Genomic DNA, 20,916 nt, shown 5'->3' on the forward strand with positions numbered 1-20,916 from the left:
TTTTTTTTTTAAGATTTTATTTATTTATTATTATTTTTTTAAGGAGGTGGTTTTTTGTGTTTGACTTTTGTTCTTTCTTTTTTTTAATTAAACTTTTATTTAATGAATATAAATTTCCAAAGTACAGCTTATGGGTTACAATGGCTTCCCCCTTCCAAAATTTCCCTCTCGCCCACAACCCTCCCCTTTCCCGCTCCCTCTCCCCTTCCAATCACATCATGATTCATTTTCAATTCTCTTTATATACAGAAGATCAGTTTAGTATATATTAGGTAATGATTTCAACAGTTTGCCCCCATATAGCAACACAAAGTGAAAAAAAAAATACTGTTGGAGTACTAGTTATAGCATTAAATAAGAGTGTACAGTACATTAAAGACAGAGATCTTACATAATATATTCTTTTTAAAAAATTAATTAATTTTCTATGCCATTTCCAATTTAACACCAGGTTTTTCCTTTTTTCATTTCCAATTATCTTTATATACAGAAGATCGATTCAGTATATAATTAGTAAAGATCTCATCAGTTTGTACCCACGCAGAAACACAAAGTGTAAAAATACTGTTTCAGTACTAGTTATAGCATCACTGCACATTAGACAACACATTAGGGACAGATCCCACATGGGATGTAAGTACACAGTGACTCCTGTTGCTGACTTAACAATTTGGCACTCCTGTTCATGGCGTCAGTAATCTCCCTAGGCTCTAGTCATGAGTTGCCATGGCTATGGAAGCCTTTAGAGTTCGCTGACTTAAGATTTTATTTATTTATTTGAGAGCAGAGTTACAGGCAGTGAAAGGAAGAGAGAGAGAGAGAGAGAGAGAGAGAGAGAGAGAGAGATCGATCTTCCATCCTCTGGTTCACTCCCCAGATGGTTGCATTGGCCAGAGCTGAGACAATCTGAAGCCAGGAGCCAGGAGATTCTTCCAGGTCTCCCACATGGGTGCAGGGGCCCAAGGAGTTGTTCCATCTTCCACTGCTTTCCCAGGCCACAGCAGAGCTGGATTGGAAGAGGAGCAGCCAGGACTCGAACCTGTGCCCATGTGGGATGCCGGCACTGCAGGTGGAGGCTTAGCCCAATATGCCACAGCACTGGCCTCTGGCTTGAACTCCTGAGGGCATGGCTTAAGGTTTAAAAAGGGTAAGGAGGCAGGCCTTTAGCACAGCAGTTAAGATGCCCATGTCCCACATTGGAACGCTTGGGCTCAATTCCTAGCTCTGGCTCCTGACGCCAGCTTCCTGCGAATGCAGCCTCTGGGAAGGCAGTGGTGACAGCTTGAGCGACTGGGCTCCTCCATCCATGTGGGAGACTGGAACTGAGTTCCATGGGTACTTGAGAAGGGACCCAGTGGGTGGGAACCCTCTCTTCTCTGTCTCTTGAGCAAATAATAAAAAATATTTTAAACAAAGGGAGGGGGTACAGGTAGCAATCTCTCTTGTCTTCCCTCTCCCCATTTGCTCTCCCTGGAGACTGAGAAACAGCCTTGATGCCTGGATCAGGCCCAGAGACACAGTGAGTCTGCATGAGAATCAGAAAAGGGCATTCCTGGGGGCTGGTGCTGTGGCACAGTGGTTTAAGCCGCTCCCTGCAACACATCCCATATATGAGTGCTGGTTTGAGTGCGGGCTCCTCCACTTCCAAGCCAGCTCCCTGCCAACATGCCTGGGAAGACAGAGGAAAATGGCCTGAGTACTTGGGCTCCTGCCACCCACGTAGGAGACCTGGATGGAATTCCAGAATCCTGGCTTTGGCCAGACCCGGCGTCGGCCATTGTGGCCATTTGGGAGTGAACCAATGGATGCAAGATCTCTCTCTCTGTAACTCTGCTGCCAAATAAATAAATAGATAAATAGATAGATAAATATATAAATAAATCTAAAATAAATGCATAAATAGAATGTCCTTTCTTCTTGGCCGAGGTGGCCAGCGCCAGGACCCAGGCTCTGCGTGGGAATGGGGATTTCGTTCCCACCCCAGCCCATCCTTTCCGCAGGGTATTCCTGCCTGGTATTTCCCACATTCCATATCATGGAATCCGCAGGCTTGCAGGATGACAGCCATTACATTCACCTCCCAATACAGGAATGCAGACTGACCTCATAAGGAACACATTCCGTTTATCTTGGCGGCACACATGAAATCGTAGACGTTGGAGGCGCAGCCCTCGCCATAGGCAAATTCCTCCACTTCCATAGGCCTCAGTTTCTCCATCTTGGAGATGGGGATCATAAAAAACAAAAGGCCTTGCACGGCTGTTTCACGAGGCCGGCGCACAGTGGGCCTGCAACACCAGGGCACGGGTGGTTCTCAGGGAGCCCAGGCCTGCGGGACACCCACAGTGGATGCTATACACGCGGTCCCAGCGACTCCTGCGAGCTGGGAGGTGCCCCCTTCCCACTGCGGACACCTTAAATGCAGGCGGGGTGGCGGGGAGCCCTGCATCACAGCCCCACCTGCGCTGCTGCGGCCCCGGAGCCGAGGACAGGGCCGGCGCCCCCTGCTGCAGGAAGCGGCCAGGTCGGCGCCGGCGGGTGAGCAAGGAGTTAAGCCGGGCCGGGGGCAGAGCGCCTGTCAGACAGGAGCATGTGCAGTTTGCACCGCATCCGTACTATGGGTGAGTGCCGCCGCCGCCGCCGCCGCCGCAGCGAGGGGCTCCGTTGCTCCGGAGCCGCGGCGGCTGCAGCCCCCCGGCCCCCGCGCCGGCGAGCGCTGCGGGACTAGGCGCGGCGCCGAGGGCCAGGCGGCTGGGGGTGGGGGGGGGGACGGGGACGCGCGGCCCGCAAGTCGGCGCGGGGGGAGCCGGAGCACCGGGCGTGGGGGCGGGGAGCAGGCGGCGCAGGAGAGCGCCCCGAGTCCCGGCGCGGGAGGAGGAGCGGAGCCTGCCGGGGAGACGGCGCTCCTGGCCGCACCTGCGCCCGGCGGGCGGCCGGCCCTGCCCTGCCCCTGCCCCTGCCCGCCGCCCCGACCCCGCACCGGTAGGTGTCCTCGATGCCCGCAGAGAGAGAGAGAAAGAGAGGCCTTTCCGCCGGCCGCCTGGAGAGGTGGCCGCGCCGGCCGGGCAGCGCCGAGCGCCGGGGGGCGCGGGCGATGGGGGCAGTGATGGGGAAGACCGGGCGCCCCGGCTGGGGGCACTGCCGGATTTCGCTTCCTCTCTTTGCTTTCGGTTTCGAAGCGGCTGCCCCGGGCCCGAGAGCGAGCTGCAGATCATTTGGTGCGCCCGAGGCTTGGCTTCCCTGAGGGGGATGGGCGCCCAGGGGGGCGTGTTGGGGAAGGGGGTGCACCTTGGCAACTTTCCCGGCCTGAAACAAAGGGGTGTCGGGGCGAGACGAGGGGGAAGGGGCCATAGCCGGGGATCGCCGGCCGCGGAGGGTGGACACCTCTTCCCCCGGCGGAGAGCACCCCGCAGGCTGCCTCGGGAGGACGGAGGAGGGCGCCCGTCTGGGTGGAACTGGGGAGCCAGGGCTTGGCGCTGGAAGCCCGGCCCCTGCTGAGTTTGAGGCGGAGGACTTTGCGGAAGGGGAGGGGGCGCCGCCAAAAGGACCTGCTGCCTTCTGCGGCGGAGGCTGGCGAAGCTGGGGGACTGCGCACCTGGGCGTCCTGCTCTGCCCAGGGCCATGCCAAGGCTGGCTCAGCCCCCGGGCTGCCACTCTCCACCTGCCTCGCCGGGCGCTGGAGGGCTGGGATGGAGAGCATTACAGCCCTGCTTCTGGCAAGGACGCAGGCTCTGGCGGCTTTCCCAGGTGTCTTCCTTCCCCTCCGTGCGTGCCCAGCCAGAGGCGGACCCCCTGCGCTCCTCGGCTGACTGTGGCTCCTTTCTCGCTCCAGGGTCTCCTTGGGGATATGTTTGGTTGCCCGAGGTGCAGCGTCTGGGTGCAGGTCAGAGGCTGCTTCAAGGTTCTTCCCAGAGGATAAGAGCAGGACCCCAGGGAGGCGTCTGCCAGCGCCCCCCTGGGGACTGCGCTCTGTGTTCTCACCACCCTAGTAACCAATGAGCCGGGACTCACACAGAGGCCCTGCTGTACTAGGAAGAGGAGCCCAGGCCAGAGCTCAATGGCCTGCCCTGGGACTGCTTCAGGGTCTTTCTTGCAAGAAAACCAAGAGCTAGGTCCCAGGTCCCCAACCCCTGACCCCATGTCTCCAGGTTGCAGGTGCCGCCTGCTCCAGGCTGGCTTGCCTGTGACCAGGGGCCCCCATCATGGGGCAGGATGCCCTTCGGAGCTCAGGTTTATCCTGGTTGGAAACTTAGATTCATCTGTGTGCCTCTGGAGACAGGGTCTGGACTACCCGGTGTCTCTCCTGCCTGCTCCCAAGAGTGAGCTAATGAGTAGAGGGGCTGGGAGCAGGCCTGCCAGGGCACCTTGCTCTAGAGACATGAGAGGGTGGGCTGAAATGAAGCTTTGAGTTTGGAGACAGAGATAGCAACTGGAAAGATGGGGAGGCCGGTGGGGGGAGCTGGTCCTTGGAGGGAATGAGAAGCTGATTAATGTTGACTTTGGCAACTTGAAAAGACAGGGCTCCAGGGAGGTTTCAGGACCACAAACGCGTAGCAGGTGAAGACGGTGTCCCCTGAGCTGAATGAGATCTGTGTCCCTGGAAATCGTGGCTAAAGTCAGGCCAGGTGCTGGAGACCTGCCCCCCACTCCTGCAGTGATGAGAGAGTGGGCTTTTCTGCGGACTGGCTGTACCCTACAGATTCTGACAGTGCGATGATGGAGAACCCCATAACTCCCCTGACCCCCTCTTTGAAAGTGATGAGGCATGAATTTTTTGCATTTGTGAAGTGATTTAAGAGCCTTGGGTCCTTGGCGGAAAGATCTTAAGTGAGTGAGTGAGCACTAAACTGTTTATTTCAGTTGTATCAGATTTACGTATTGTTTTTTCAAGGGAAGGGTGTTGTTTTACGGGAAGGGGCTAAATTACAGCTTTTGAGATAGGGGAAGCTCGATGCTGGCTTTAGAAGTGTAGAGGAGCCCTGCTACAGCCCGCAGGCAGCCGGGTGTTTCTCTCTTTCCCTCTGCTCTCTGGAACTTCTTGGAGCTCCTTTCTGGTGGGGGCTTATCTGGCAGATGGTTGTTCAGCTGGGCGTCAGTGACAGTTACCCTCGGAGCCTGGAGCAGGGTCTACAGTGTTGCTAAAGGAGAGCGCTGGGGAGGGACAGTCCAGTGGAGCAGTGTGGTCCTGCCCAGCAGCCCTATCAGATCTGGCTGTCCTTGAGGGAAGGGACAGCTGACTCTCCTACTGCTAGCGTGAACACAAATATCGATTCACACCCCCCCCCCCACCTTAACACACAAGGTGGGTAGTGTTTTATTAGCAGTAGTATTGTTTAATCTCAGGAACGTTCCTTGTAAGGTGTGGATCATTTATGACTTGGCAAAACCTCAGCTCCCGTCCTTCAGGCAGTACCTGTCCGAGGAGGGGGTGTTGGAAGAATTTTGAAGTTCAAGGCAGCCTTTGGCTGGGTTCCCTGCCCCTCAAACTTCTCAGGACTCAGAGCCTTTGTATCTGAAAAGGGAGATGTAGGCTGACTTTGGAAGAAGCGGCATGATTGCTTATTCTGGCCCCCTCCCTGCCTTTTTTTTTTTTTTTTTAATGTTTACTTAATTACTTTCATCTACTTGAAAGAGAAAGAGAGAGAGAGAGAGAGAGAGAAGTTATCTTCCATCTGCCGGTTCACTCCCCAAATGCTCACAACCACCAAGGCTGGGTCGGGCCATACTCCATCCTTGTCTCCCACTGGTTGGCAGGGGCCCTCCGCACTTGAGCCACACCTGCAGCCTCCCAGGATGCATTAGCAGGACAAGCAGCCGAGCAGTCAGGACTCCAGCTGGCAATGCTGGTGAGGGATGTGGTAGCTGAAGCAGCCGCTTAACCTGCTGCACCACAATGCCCGCCCCTTAAGGGAAACTGAGTCACACTGAGAGTTACACGTTAGCTGTGGTGGGTGTGGGTGAACACATGTGTTCAGGAAGTTTTCCTTTCCTGGGGTTTAAGAGTATTTAGAATCACGTACCCTAATTGGAGGGTCACATTTGTTCGCTGGGAGATAAAGATGCGTTGGTAGAATTCAGACACCTGAGTGCTTGGTTCAAGATGCACATTGGCCTCAGACTCTGAGCTGTGGGCTGCTCCCTGCTGCTGGGCTGGAGGGAGGAAAAGATGAGTTTTACCCAGGCACACACAGGCAGGGTTGAGGAAGTCGTTCATCACGGTCCCAGGATGTGGAGGAGGCCCTGCCCCCTTCCCAGGGCTCCCTCCATCAGGCTGCAGATGGCGACGCCTGCCCTCCTCCGCCATGGAGCTGAATTCCATGTCCATTTTAAACCAGTTCCCTGGGTGTACATTTAGTGGGGTTGACGCCACAGTGAGATGTTGGCCCCCGCTCCTTGGGAGGACAGTGATGAAAGGCAACTCCTCATCCTCTCCTGGTGCTGGTGTTTCTGCTCTGGGGTAGGTTGTAGTCTGGTCTGGCAACCTCAAGAGCAACCAGTCATTGCCAATCTCCATTTCTGAGCACCCAGGTCTCTGTGGTCCGTAACTCTGCTGCCTCCCAGGCAGACTAGGGCCTTTTGGGGCTCTTGGCTCCCCTCACGGCTGGTGTTGCAGAAGGGGTGACATATTTGAAATGAGGGGCAGCAGGCTGCGTGGGCAGGTCTTGTGTCCTCGGGTTACTGCTCCAACCTGCCGATCCTGCCAGCCAATGTGTGGAGCCTGAGCAGGTAAGAGGACTTTATGGCGAGAGCGCTCTCTGCCTCTCCTTTCCTTTCCAGAACACACTGTTCTTTCCACGTTCAGAACGTACTGGACTATCTGCTTCCGGCTGCTTTCACACTTGGCCTTGGAGGACGAAGGCCTTCTAGCTGGTTCAGTCATTCACTGTTTCCATTTTCAAGGGGCACCCCTGTCCTCTGAGCTTCTGGAGTGGTCCGTGACTCCTCTCGGAAAGGTCACTCACTGTGCGTCTTAGTGGGGCCTTGACACCAGCCCCGAGGAGTTAGGATGCCAGCCAAGAAGGAGACTGTAGGGCCACAAAGAGAGGATTCTTTGCTGAACTTCAGAGGGGCGATTCATGCTTCCAGAGAAAACGTGCTTCCTGGTGCTCCACAGTTCCATTGCTTCCTGAGTCAGTGGAGGGGCAGGCCCGGGGCAGCCAGGAGCCCACCTTGTAGACAGTAACTGCCATTCTTTGGAGCACTCTCAGGAGGCTGCTGTTAACCCCCTGGCAGCCTCCATGTCCTTATTTATTTATTTTTTAAAAGATACTTTCTTTTTTACTTACTTGAAAGGCAGAGTGACAGAGAGAGGGCGAGAGAGAGAGAGAGAGAGAGAGAGCGAACAAGTGAGCTCTTCCATCTGCTGGTTCACTCCTCAAATGGCCACAATAGCCAAGGCTGGGCCAGACTGAAGCCAGGATCCAGGAGCTTCTTCTGGGTCTCCCACATGGGTGCAGGGACCCAAGCACTTGGGCCATCTTCTACTGCTCTCCCAGGTGCATTAGCAGGGAGCTGGATTGGAAGTGGAGCAGCCGAGACTCGAACCGTGCTCCTTTCGGATGCCAGCCCCTCCCCATGTCATTTTTCATGCTGTCCTTGGCAAGACCGTATTAGATTGCCTAGCGCTTAGGAGCAACCTCCCCCTTGTTCCTGATCAAAAAGTCTCTCCAAAGCCACGAGTAAAGCAACCAGGGCTTTGGTCTCACTTTAGTTGACTGTGTTAAGACAAAATGCGGTCCCCGATTTTTTATACGAGGGTACTTCACAAAGTTCATAAAAAACAGAAGTAAAAGATAAGCTTATTTTGGTGCATAACATTTGAAATCTAGGCATAGTTTTTTCATGATATACATTTTCATGACCTTCTTCCAGACCCCTTGTTGTGCTGTTGTTAGCATAATAATGGGATGACCTCCTGATACTAACCTGTAGATACCTTTTTTGTTTAAAGATTTATTTTTATGTATTTGAAAGGCAGAGAGAGAGAGAGAGAGAGACTTTCCATTTGCTGCTTCACTCCCCAGATGGCTGCAACAGCTGGGGCAGGGCCAGGAGCCTCCTTCAGGTCCTCCTTGAGGGTACAGGAGCCCAAGGACTTGGGCCATCCTCCACTGCTTTCCCAGGTGCACCAGCAGGGAGTTGGGTTGGAAGTGGAGCAGCTGGGACTTAGAATGGGTGCCCACGTGGGATGCTGGTACTTCAGGTGGCAGCTTAACCTGCTACGCTACAGTGCTGGCCCCTGTAGATACCGTAAAGCTCCAGTTTCTGGCAGATGATGAACATTTTTAAATCACCAGCTGTCAGGGCTGGCGCTGTGGCACAGTGGGTAATGCCACCACCTTCAGTGCTGGCATCCCATATAGGTGCCAGGTTGAGTCCCAGCTGCTCCACTGCTGATCCAGCTCTCTGCTATGGCCTGGGAAAGCAGTAGAAGATGGCCCAAGTGCTTGGGCCCCTGCACCCACATGGGAAACCCGGAAGAAGCTCCTGGCTCCTTGGATGTGATCAGATACCCAGATTTCTAGGTCACTGGGCAATGATGTCATTTGTGTGGCAACTGATGGTTGGCAAAGACTTCAAGAATCAGGAAAGCTGGGATCGCTTCCTGCCTTATTTACTGGTGTGACCTCGGACAGCCCATTTCAGGCCTCTGAGACTTCTTGTCACAAAGGAAGCTTCAGCTGACATCAGTGATCATAGCAGTGACAGTGACAGCCGCCAGTCATCAGGAACTTATACGTACCAGCCACTGGGCTAAGCACTTCGCATATGATTGCTTTTTCTCACAGCAATGAAATAGCTCCTATTAATTACCCCCATTTTACAGCTGGAAAAACTGAGACTGCGTATGACTTGCCATAATGGCCTTTATCATACCGCTTGTTAAGTGTCCAAACTGGAATTTGAACTGAGATCCATCTGAGTCTGTTCTACAGCCTTGGCAAATGCTGGGGAAAGGGTAAAAGTGGAGGGAGTATTGGTTGAAATGCTTTGTGGACGAAGTGGACATTGTGGTGCAGTGGATTAAGCTGCTTCTTGGGACACCCACACGCCACATTGGAGTGCCTGGGAAGAGTTCTGCCTCTTCTACCATCCAGCTTCCTGCCAATGTGCATCTACAACACACAAGTGATGGCTCAAGTACTTGGGTCCCTGCCACCCACATGTGAGACTCAGGTGGAGTTCTGGGGTGCTGGCTTTGGGCTGGCTCAGCCCTGGCTGTTGCAGACACTTGGGGAGTGAACCAGCAGTGTTCACACTCCCCAAAGATATCTCTCTCTTGTTCTTCCAAAAAAAAATGCTCATGGAAAAATGGAAAATTTAAAGAAGCTTATTTTGGTTCCCCAAATTTTGAAATCTACATTTTGAAATGTGTTTTTTCATAATACACATTTTCCATGAGCTTTTTTAAAAAAAGATTTATTTATTTGAAAATCAGAGTTACAGAGAGGCAGATGGAGAGAGAGAGAGAGAGAGAGAGAGAGAGAGAGAGGTCTTCCATCCACTGGTTCACTCCCCAGATGGCTGCAATGACCAGAGCTGTGTTGATCCAAAGTCAAGAGCAGAAACTTCTTCTGGGTCTCCCATGTGGTTGCAGGAGCCCAAGGAGTTGGGCCATCTTCCACTGCTTTCCCAGGCCATAGCAGAGAACTAGGTTGGAAGTGGAACAGCCAGGACTCAAACTGGCACCCATATGGGATGCTGGCACTGCAGGTGGCGGCTTTACCCACCATGCCACAGCACCGGCCCCTCTATGAGCTTTTTGAAAGCTCCCAGGAGTGTAAGAAGGAAGACTGATGTGGATTAAGCACTGCTGGTAAAGGGAGATGGAAGGTGCCAGCACTGCGGTGTAGTGGGTAAAGCTGCCGCCTACAGTGCCGGCATCCCATACGGGTGCTGGGCCCCTGCACCCTCGTAGGAGATCTGGAAGAAGCTTCTGGCTCCTGGTTTCCGATTGGCACAGCTCCGGCCGTTGCAGCCAATTGGGGAGTGAACCAGTGGATGGAAGACCTCTCTCTCTGCCTCTCCTTTTCTCTCTGTGTAACTCTGACTATCAAATAAATAAATAAATCTAAACAAAAAGGGAGATGGAAATGCAGATGCTTTTTTTTTTTATTGTGATTTTATTTGCAAGGCAGAGAGACAGAGAGAAAGAGATCTTCCATTTGCTGGTTCCCTCCTCAAATGCCTGCAACAGCCAGGGCTGGACCAGGCCTTAAGCCAGGAGCTGAGAACTCAATCCAGGTCTTCCACATGGGTGGCAGGGACATAACTACTGAAGTCATTAGCTGCTCTCTCCCATGGCGTACATTAGCAGAAAGTTGGAATCAGTAGCAGAGCCTGGAACCCAGGCACCCTGCTGTGGGAGGCAGGTGTTCCAAGCAGAGTCTTTTTTTTTTTTTACAGGCAGAGTTAGACAGTGAGAGAGAGAGAGAGAGAGAGAGACAGAGAGAAAGGTCTTCCTTTCGTTGGTTCACCCCCCAAATGGCTGCTAAGGTTGGCACACTGCACCAATCCGAGCCAGGAGCCAGGTGCTTCTCCTGGTCTCCCATGCGGGTGCAGGGGCCCAAGCACTTGGGCCATCCTCCACTGCACTCCCGGGCCACAGCAGAGAGCTGGACTGGAAGAGAAGCAACCGGGACAGAATCCGGCGCCCCAACCGGGACTAGAACCCAGGGTACCTGCGCCGCAGGTGGAGGACTAGCCAAGTGAGCCGCGGCGCCGGCCCCAAGCAGAGTCTTAACTGCTGTTCCAAACACCCATCACCCCCTATTTAATTTTAATGCCAAAATTTCCCTCTTGCTTAACAAGAAGGTACTGTGGCACGGTGGGTTAAGGTGCCACTTAGAACAACCAGAAGGCCTGGGATCAAGTCCCACCTCCACTTTCCTGCTAACTTTCATGCCTGGGAAGGCAGCAGGTGATGGTGCAACTACTTGGGTCCCTGCTACCCATGTGGGAGACCCGGATGGAGTCCTAGACTCCTGGCTTCAGCCTGGGCCAGCCCTGGCTGTCATAGGCATTTGGAAAGTGAACGATCTCTTCTGTCTCTCCTTTTCTCTCTGTCACTCTTTCAAGTAAATAAATAAATACATGAATTTAAAAAAACAGCAATCCAACACTTCCTCCTTTCATCTTCTCGGGGGAGAAGCCCCAGGTGAAGGCAGTGATAAGCTTGTGCCATAGGTCTCCAGGACTTGGGAACTTCAGCTGATGCCTTCCGGGTGACTCTGTGCTGGTGGGAACATGGCCCCTCTGCTGCCCTAGTGCTACTTAGAAGGGCGAGACCAAACCATCAGGTCAGCTCAGCACAGGAACTCAAGTCCTGGCTTCTTCGTTCGTGGAATTGAGATTTTTTTTTTTCTTTTAAGATTTATTTATTTGAAAGGCAGAGTGACAGAGGAGAGCAAGACACACACACACACACACACATATCGAGAGAGAGAGAGGGAGAGAGAGAAAGAGAGAGAGAGAGAGAGAGAGAATGACCTTCCATCTACTGCCTCACTCCCCAAATGCTGGGCCAGGCCAAAACCAGGAGCCAGGAACTCCATCTGGGTCTTCCATGTGGGTGGCAGAGACCCAAGTACTTGGGTCACCCGCTGTCTGCTGTCTCCCAGGCAAATTAGAGGATTGCCGCACTGGATTCCATCCAGTGTTCCAACATGGAATGCAGGTGTTGAAAGCTGTGGCTTGACCCACCATGCCACAGCGCCAGCGCCAAGGCTATCTTGAATTCCCTTTAACAAAGCTCTGTCTAAGGACCTGGGGTTCTCTCGTTCATTGCCACATCTTCTGTTTTCAGAAGTTAGGGAGCAAATACTCAGTGAGGGTTATTTGCCATTGCTAGTGACTAGTGTCTGTTTTTGTCTCCTACACTGAGCAATGGGGTCTTACCCCTGAGGTTTAGATGCTGAGTCCCTGTCTGTCCCTGTTTCTGCACTTTTTCCCTAGCTCCTATGGTCCTACACCACTCATTTCTATGGCTGTTACCATTCCATGGGCTGGGGGGTGGTGGTGGTGAGAAAGACCATTTTAGTTGGTACGGCACAGACTTTTCTTTTCTTTTCTTTTTTTTTTAGATTTTTTATTTATTTATCTGAGAGGTAGAGTTACAGGCAGAGAGAGGAAGAGACAGAGAAAGAGGTCTTCTGTCTGCTGGTTTACTCTTGAAATGGCCACAACACCTGGAGCTGGGCTGATCCGAAGCCAGGAGCCAGGAGCCAGGAGCCAGGAGCCAAGAACCAGGAGCCAGGAGTTTCTTTTCCAGGTTTCCCGTGTGAGTGCAGGGGCCCAAGCACTTGGGCCATCTTCTACTGTCTTCCCAGGCCATCAGCAGGGAGCTGGATCAGAAGGGGAGCATCCAGGACTCGAACTGTTGCCTATATGGGATGCTGGTGCTACAGGCAGAGGCTTAGCCCAATAGACATTTCATTTGAATAGCTGTGTTGCAAGTGCTTTTGAAGAAACATGACTCATTGGGATGTACTCACAAAGCAACTGAATTTAGCCTCCCACTGTCCCTCTGTGTTTATTCAGTGAGATTAGTTCTTTCCTAGCCCCGGGATGAAAACTTGGTCAGTCATAGGCATAAGAAAATCTTAGGGCCACTTTAAGACACAGGCCCAGTCTCATTTTGGTGATTACTGCATCTGTTCCTTTGTCACTGGGCTGAGAGTGCCTGGATAGGGCCCTAGAGCCAGCACTGCTGCCCAGTGGCCTCCAGCTCTCTGGGCCGGGCAGGTACTTGCTGCTGGGTCTTGTGACCATGCTCCTGGGTTTCTCAGAGAACCCCCCCATGCTGGGATGTCTCGCTTCCAGTCGTCTTGAAAACAGCAAATCCTGCTTTATTCTAGATCTTGGCTTCTTTCTCAGCCTTAGAGCCAGCACTGCACTGCCTGTCTCTTTTGGCTAAGGTTCTTCTGTCTGTCCAAGTGGTCCTGTAGGACAAGACCTGCTCTGACCTTGCGCCGGCCCTCTTTTGTAGATGGCTGTCGTTAAGGACACACTCACACTTCCTTTGGTGCAGTGTCCCTGGGCATGCAGGCCGACCCCCACGGAGCTGCTCCCTGGGCTCCCCTGTCAGCAGGTGGCCAGCCTGTGTGTTGCCTTTGGGGCGTCTGAGGTGGTGGTTAGAGCTAGTCCACTCTGTGATTCCTGGGGAGTCCTGTTGAAGCCCTCGCATCAGCTTGCCCTGAAGGCTAGTGTCCCCTAGGATAGGGCGGAATCGCCTCCCTCCTCCAACAATCCCAGATGCCCCCCAGAGATGCTCCTGCAGCGTGTGCATTCCAACCCTTCAATGGCTCAGCGAGAGGGAAGGCTTCTCTCATGGTCTCTTGGACATGTGTATCCTTGTCCCCATCACACTTGCGAGCATTTTTTTTTAATTTGAGAGGTAGAGTTACAGACAGTGAGAGGGAGAGACAGAGAGAAAGGTCTTCCATCCGTTGGTTCACTCCCCAGATCACCACAACGGCCAGAGCTGTGCCAATCCGAAGCCAGGAGCCAGGTGATTCTTCCTGGTCTCCATGCGGGTGCAGGGCCCCAAGGACTTGGGCCATCTTGCACTGCCCTCCCTGGCCACAGCAGAAAGATGGATTGGAAGACAAGCAGCCGGGATTAGAACCAGCACCCATATGGGATGCCAGCGCTGCAGGCGGAGGATTAACCTACTGCGCCACGGTGCTGGCCCCAACACTGTGAGCATTGTATCTGTTCTAGTTCAGTGTCTTAGTCAGACTTTCGATTTATCTTCTTCTATATGAATATTATCAAAACCATACCTGCCACAATAAGGCCATGGTTTCATGAATATATTGTTTAGGATAAGGCTCTAGGATAAATTTAACTAAGTAAAAGCTCACTTAAATAAGAAGGCTGGAGTGGGCCTTGGGCACAGTGTCTGAGACATCGTTAGCAGAGTGGCTGGTTGGAGTCCTGGCTTTCTTTCCTCTCTGGCTTCCTGCTGATGCATAAACCTGCGTGAAGTACTTGGGCCCCTGCCACCCACATGGGAACCCGGATTGAGTTCCTGGCTCCTGGCTTCAGCTTGGCTCAGCCCTGGCTGTGGTAGGCATTTGAGGAATGAACCAATGGGTAGAAGATCTTTCTCTGTGTCTGTCTCTGCCTCTCTGTCCTTCAAATAAATAAGATAAATCGATCACATTGAAAATCAATACGATGAAAAGGTTATGGACAACAAGTAACATTTATGGAGTACTTGTCATGCCAAGTACTGATATTAGTAAATGTGTTCCCTCACTTAATCCTCATTGGGAGGTAGTTGTATTATCTCTGTTTCTTTTTTTAAAAGATTTATTTATTTATTTGAAAGTCAGAGTTACACCAAGAGAGGAGAGGCAGAAAGAGAGAGAGAGAGAGAGGTCTTCCATCTGCTGGTTCACTTCCAAATTGGCCGTAACGGCTGGAGCTGTGCCGATCTGAAGCCAGGAGCCAGGAGCTTCTTCTGGGTCCCTCATGCAGGTACAGGGGCCCAAGGACTTGGGCCATCTTCTACTGCTTTCTCAGGCCTTAACAGAGAGCTGGATCAGAAGAGGAGCAGCCGGGACTTGAACTGGTGCCCATATGGGATGCCAGCACTGCAGGTGGTGCCCTTTACCCGCTACGCCACAGTGCCAGCCCCTTCTCTATTTTACAGATGAGCAAACAGGCAGAGAGAGGTTACTCACCTTGTCCAGGGTCACAAGGCTGGCATCAGAGCCGGTGTTCAATGGGAAGGAGTCTGACCTGGGAGTGGGCCCTTTTATTTTATTTTTTTTGAAGGTTTTTGTTTAATGAATACAGATTTTCATGTGTACAGCTTTTAGGGATATAGTGTTTCTTCCTCCCATACCCGTCCTCCCACCCCCACTCTCATCCCACCTCCCACTCCCTCTCCCATTCCATTTTCCATTAGGATTCATTTTTAGGGCCGGCGCCGTGGCTTAACAGGCTAATCCTCCACTTCAGCACCGGCACACCGGGTTCTAGTCCTGGTTGGGGCGCCAGATTCTGTCCCGGTTGCTCCTCTTCCAGTCCAGCTCTCTGCAGTGGCCTGGGAAGGCAGTGGAGGATGGCCCAAGTCCTTGGGCCCTGCACCCGCATGGGAGACCAGAAGAAGCAGCTGGCTCTTGGCTTAGGATCAGCGCAGTGCGCCGGCTGCAGCGTGCCGGCAGCAGCGACCATTAGGAGGTGAACCAATGGTAAAGAAAGACCTTTCTCTCTGTCTCTCTCTCTCAGTGTTCACTCTGCCTGTCAAAAAAAAAAAAAAAAAAAAAAAGATTCATTTTTAGTTGACTTTATATACAGAAGATCAAAGAAATTTCAACTATTTGCACCCACACAGACACACACAGTATAAAGTACTGTTTGAAACTAGTTTTACCGTTAATTCTTATAGTACAACTCATTAAGGACAGAGGTCAAGCATGGGGAGTAAGTGCACAGTGACTCCTGTTGTTGATTAACCATTGACACTCTTATTTATGACGTCAGTAATCACCCGAGGCTCTTGTCATGAGCTGCCAAGGCTTTGGAAGCCTCTTGAGTTCACAAACTCCGTCGGTTTTTAGAAGAGTGGGCCCTTTTAAAGCACTATGCTGTGCTGCTTTGCACAAGGCTGGTGGGCAGCCGTGTCCGGTCGTGAAGGTGGGAAACACCTTAGGAGGCCAGCTCCGCTGTGGATTCTTCAGGCTCTCTGTGCATTCCCTTTCTTTACCAGACTTCGCATTTCCAGACTTCGCTCCCCTCCCCTCCTTCACCTCCTCCTCTGGCCTTCACCAAAGCACAGGCTGATGAGCCGTGCACAGGCTCTCCTGTCTCATCTTGTCCCAGCCCACTGCCTCGGAGGCCCTCGTCTGCCTGAGTGCCATCCTCTCTCTAATGTCAGAGCCCACTCTGCTGCACAGGTGTATCTGACCAGAGCCGGTTCTGCTGGGACCTCTTAATGCACCGGTCATGCTGGTCATTTCATCACTATGTTGCAATTATTACATGGCTTAAGCAAAGTGGGTGTCGGTTAACAGGGGCAGATCCTGGCCTCTCCACTCCACTAACTGCCTGTTGCTAATGTTCGCAAGCCCCTTGGCCTCTCTGAATCTTGTTTTCATGATCCTTAAAGTGGACGTGGGTTAAATCCTTTCCATCTATGATATTCTGTAATTTTACGTTACTTGATTGTCTGGAACATTCTCTTGTGTGTGTTAGTCTGTGCCAGGACAGTTTGCACCAGCTTTTACTCACAGGAAGTATTTAATAATGTGAGGTGTTTGACAGGTGGGAAATACTGCATGAAGTCGGCTCTTGACCTTGACTGACGTCTGGAGACGGCATCTGGTTAATGACCAGTCAGGACTTGGCTGTTGTCTTTTCGGCACTAGTTTATGACAAACGTGTGAGGTCCAGTCTGCTGCAAAACCCACTGTAACATTCGGGAGGGCCACAGATCTTGATCTGCTGTTTTGCAATCTGGAACGTCCTGAAACCAAAGACAGCTTTCCTTTAACTGGAGTGATAGCAACAGGTTCCAAACCTACGGAAGTGATCAGGAAATGGAAAGGTGGATCAGACTGATTGCCTGTGGTGCCGGCTCACCCTGTACCCCACAAGGATGTGTTATTACAGGCTAATCAAAAATTAAGATCAGAAAGATTCGAGTAGGGTGGCGGAATCCCACCGCAGAGGGTGAATGAGTGTCCCCAGGCAGTCTCTGCTATGGGATCACATAACTGACAATGTGTGTGCTACATGGTCTTTGCAAAAACCAAACACCATTCCCAGTTGCAAGGGTTTCGGGTGAGGGACTGTAGTGCCGTGTGGCATTTCTCAACAGAGGCACCCTTGGCACCAGGGTGGGCTGGTCTTTGGGCTCTTCAGACATGGCACCTCCACACGGGTCCCTGCCTCTTTGGCCCCTCCCCCAGTCCTGAGCCTGGTTCCAACACAACTTCTGTGTTCAGCTGTGTTACCAATTAGGGGTTTTTTGAGTTTTTTTTTTTTTTTTTCCTAAGATTTGATTGCATTAAGATCTCATTTATCTTGATTTCTAAATTTCTGGTACCCCAGCAGGTGTGTGTGCTCCCTCCCCCTAATCCTTGCCTGGGGCTCAGTCCCTTCTGGACTCCTGAACCAGGAATGCTCTTCCTCTTCCCACAGCAGAAGCTCTGAGACGGGCGGGGACGCCCTCAGGGTGGGGGGGCACCTGCTGGAGGTTGGCATTTTGGTTTAACACAGAGGAGTCTCCGTAATCCCCTCACCTCAGCTGAATTAGCAGCTCACAAAGAGCGGCTAAGCCTGGCTCCTGGAGGCATTTTCTATATCTGGTTCTTTGGAGGCCAACTGAGCCTCGTTTTCTTGGTGAAGACATTTCAGTAAGTTCATAGGAAATGGAATTCAACATACGACATTGCTTTGGTGCAAAAAAAAAAAAAAAAAAGTGGAATCCATGCAAAAATTTTCCACAACACACATTTTTAAAAACTTCTTATTTATTTCAGAGACAGAAAGAGAGCACTTTGACGTGCTGGTTCACTCCCCAGATGTCTGCCACAGCTGTGACTTGGCTGGGTCAATGCTGGGAGCTGGGAATTCAATCCAGGTCTCCCACATGGTGGCAGGGATCCAAGTACTTGAGCCCTCACCAGCTGCCTCCCAGGGTGTACAGTAGCAGGAAACTAGAAATGGGAATGGACTTGGGAATCAAACCCAGGTACTCCAGTATGCCCGGTGTTCCACCTTGCAGCTTAACCACGAGGACAAAGCCTCATTCCCCATAAAACACATAGATTATGGGAAAAAAAAAAAACTATTTTGAAGTCAGCTCATACTTTTAATTCTGTTTTTCTACACACTATTTGATATATCCTCATATTTCCGTCTGGGAATGCAGCTACTCATTGGAGAGTCAGTTTTTTCCTTAATCCCTGTAGTTGCTGCCATCCAATGTTTTAGATTTGCAAACGTAAATTTAAGGCATTATGGTACAGTAGGTTAAGTGGCCGCTTGGGACACCCACGTCCCATACCAGAATGCCAGTTGGAGTCCTGGCTACTCTGCTTCAACTTCCTGCTAATGCATCTTGGGAGGCAGTAGCTGATGTCTCAGGTGCTTGAGTCTGTGCCACCCACATGGGGACCCTGATGGAATTGCAGGCTCCTGGCTTTGGCCTGGCCCACATCTGGCTGTTTGGGGCATATGGGGAGTGAATGACCAGATGGAAGATCTCCCTCTCGCTCTCGCTCTGCTTTTCAAGTTGTTTAACATAAATAAATCAACATTTAAAAATTGCTGGCACTGTGGCACAGTGGGTTAGGCTGCCATCTGCCATCCTAGTGGGTACTGGTTCGAGTCCCAGTTGCTCCACTTCTGATCCAGCTCTCTGCTGATGTGCCTGGGAAAGCAACAGAGGGTGGCCCAAATCCTTGAGCCCTACATTCACATAGGAGACCTGGATAAAGTTTCTGGCTCCTGACTTTGGCCTGGCCTAGCCCTGGCCTTTGTGGCTATTTGGGGAGTAAACCAGCAGATGAAAGATCTCTCCGTCTCTCCCTCTCTCTCTGTAGTCTGTAAATAAATACATTTTTAATAAATCTTTTTTTTTGACAGGCAGAGTGGATAGAGAGAGAGAGAGAGAAACAGAGAGAAAGGTCTTCCTTTTTGCCGTTGGTTCACCCTCCAATGGCCACTGCGGCCGGCGCACTGCGCTGATCCGAAGCCAGGACCCAGGTGCTTCTCCTGGTCTCCCATGGGGTGCAGGGCCCAAGCACTTGGACCATCCTCCTCTGCACTCCCGGGCCACAGCAGAGAGCTGGCCTGGAAGAGGGGCAACCGGGACAGAATCCGGTGCCCCAACCGGGACTAGAACCCGGTGTGCCGGCGCTGCGAGGCGGAGGATTAGCCTGTTGAGCCATGGCGCCGGCCAATAAATACATTTTTAAATAAGTTGCAAAACTATGTAAGCACAGGGTCCAAAGTGTTCCACGGCACCTTATTCATTTTCTTCAACAAGAAGCGAGAGCGGTGATGACTCAGTTTCCAGTGTCAGAGGACGGGCCAGGCTAGGCTAGGAGAACTCTATTTCTGGCCTTTCTACGAGGTAGAAGCCCACTCCCTTCCTTTCTTTCTTTTGCTTTCTTTTTATTAATTAATTAATTAATTTATTTATTTGAAAGGCAAAGTTACAGAGAGGGAAAGGTTTTCCATCCACTGATTCACTCCCCAAATGGCCACAATGGCCGGAGCTGGGCCGATCCTTGGCCAGGAGCTAGGAGCTTCTTCTGGGTCTTCCACGCCAGTGCAGGGGCCCAAGGCCTTGGGCCATCCTCTACTGCTTTCCCAGGCCATCTTCAGACTGGATCAGAAGAGGAGAAGCCAGGACTCGAACCAGCACCAATATGGGATGCTGATGCTGCAGGCGGTGGCTTTACCCCGCTACACCACAGCGCAGGCCCCACTCCCTTCCTCTGTCCTCAGCCCCCAGGTGTCCCTGGATAGTGCAGAATGCATGAGTCCGCCGCCCCCTCTTTACTGAAGGTCTTCCTTCCCTTGATTCACCCCCCCCCCAAATGGCCGCTACGGCCAGTGCACTGCAGCCGGTGCACCGTGCCGATCTGAAGCCAGGAGCCAGGTGCTTCTTCCTGGTCTCCCATGCGGGTGCAGGGCTCAAGGACCTGGGCCATCCTCCTCTGCCTTCCCGGGCCACAGCAGAGAGCTGGACTGGAAGAGGAGTAACCAGGACAGAGTCCGGTGCCCCAACCGGGACTAGAACCCGGGGTGCCAGTGCCGCAGGTGGAGGATTAGCCTAGTGAGCCATGGCGCCATCCTTCATCTCCATTTAGCAGTGATGGCCTTCCCTGTGGGAACTTAGAACAGCTTCTCCCCACCATTAAATAACCGGCTGTGCGGAGTCTGAGCCGTAGCATCTGCGGCCTCGCCGCTTTACCCTATTGGCGATCCCCCGGGATCCTCACTTCCTGTCTCTGGTTCCTCGCGACACAACAGTTTCCATAAATACCCTCAAGCATCCTCTTAGATGCTGTCTACTCATCTCCTCCTCCATTAAGGACGGTGTTCCCCAGACCACGCCTGGCACCTGTTGCGTGGGCTTCGTCTGAACACATCTCTGCCCGCAGACGTGGAGCCATAGTTCCCTGGCCCCAAGACGACTTGTGGGCTTCTGCCCATCGTCTTTACGCTGGGAAAAGATGAGATACAATCTGATTGGAATTAATCAGGGCAACGAAATTTCCCATCATGCCCCATGGAATACTTTTCCTAAGCCCTGTGGGTTGACGCATTGTGCTCCCGTAATCCGGGAGTTTCATGTCACTATCAGGACAGAAGCCGGGGCTTCCTTCTCCAGGACTGATCCCTTTAAGCCACCCTGAGTCTGCCCACCCCTGCGCCCCCTTTGGCATTGCAGGGTCCCTTGCTTCTGGGGGCACACAATCTGCAATGGCAACTCCCCTTTTATTGTCTGTGTTTTTGTTATGCCTGCTACTCACTCTGAATAAAATTTATAGAAAATATGACCTCTCTATATACATGAAATGTTTAAAGGCAATACAGTGCTTCAACTGTAATCTGAAAAAGAAATAAAAAGTTAGTAATAATATAGTATCATGTTTTTTTAAAAGATTTATTTATTTTTAGAGAGAGAGAGAGAGAGAGAGAGAGAGGTCTTCCATCCACTGTTACTCCCCAGATGGCCACAACAGCCAGGGCTGGGCTGGCCTGAAGCCAGGAGCTAGGAGCTTCTTCCAGGTCTCCCACATGGGTGCAGGGGCCCAAGTACTTGGATCATCTTCTACTGCTTTCCCAGGCCATAGCAGAGAGCTGGATGGGAAGTGAAGCAACCGGGAATGGAACTGGCACCCATGTGAGATACTGGCATCCCAGGTGGCAGCTTTATCTGCTACG

At 52.0% G+C, this 20,916-nt stretch overlaps 1 protein-coding gene across 8 annotated transcripts in view; it reads left to right on the forward strand.

Annotated features, from left to right (window-relative positions):
• Positions 1-2,533: 2,533 nt before the first annotated feature.
• TMEM229B (transmembrane protein 229B) overlaps positions 2,534-20,916 on the forward strand; it is a 59,911-nt gene continuing 41,528 nt past the window's right edge. For 7 of the 8 annotated variants that reach the window (XM_062181570.1, XM_062181575.1, XM_062181578.1 and 4 more), the window contains exon 1: positions 2,534-2,621. The gene's annotated coding sequence lies outside the window, so the exon portion shown is untranslated. Of the gene's footprint in view, positions 2,622-2,898; positions 2,983-20,916 lie in introns of those variants that run through there. The other variant, XM_062181571.1, reaches the window with a different exon arrangement.

The sequence above is a fragment of the Lepus europaeus genome, chromosome 22 (assembly GCF_033115175.1).
Source record: "Lepus europaeus isolate LE1 chromosome 22, mLepTim1.pri, whole genome shotgun sequence".
NCBI lineage: Eukaryota > Metazoa > Chordata > Mammalia > Lagomorpha > Leporidae > Lepus > Lepus europaeus.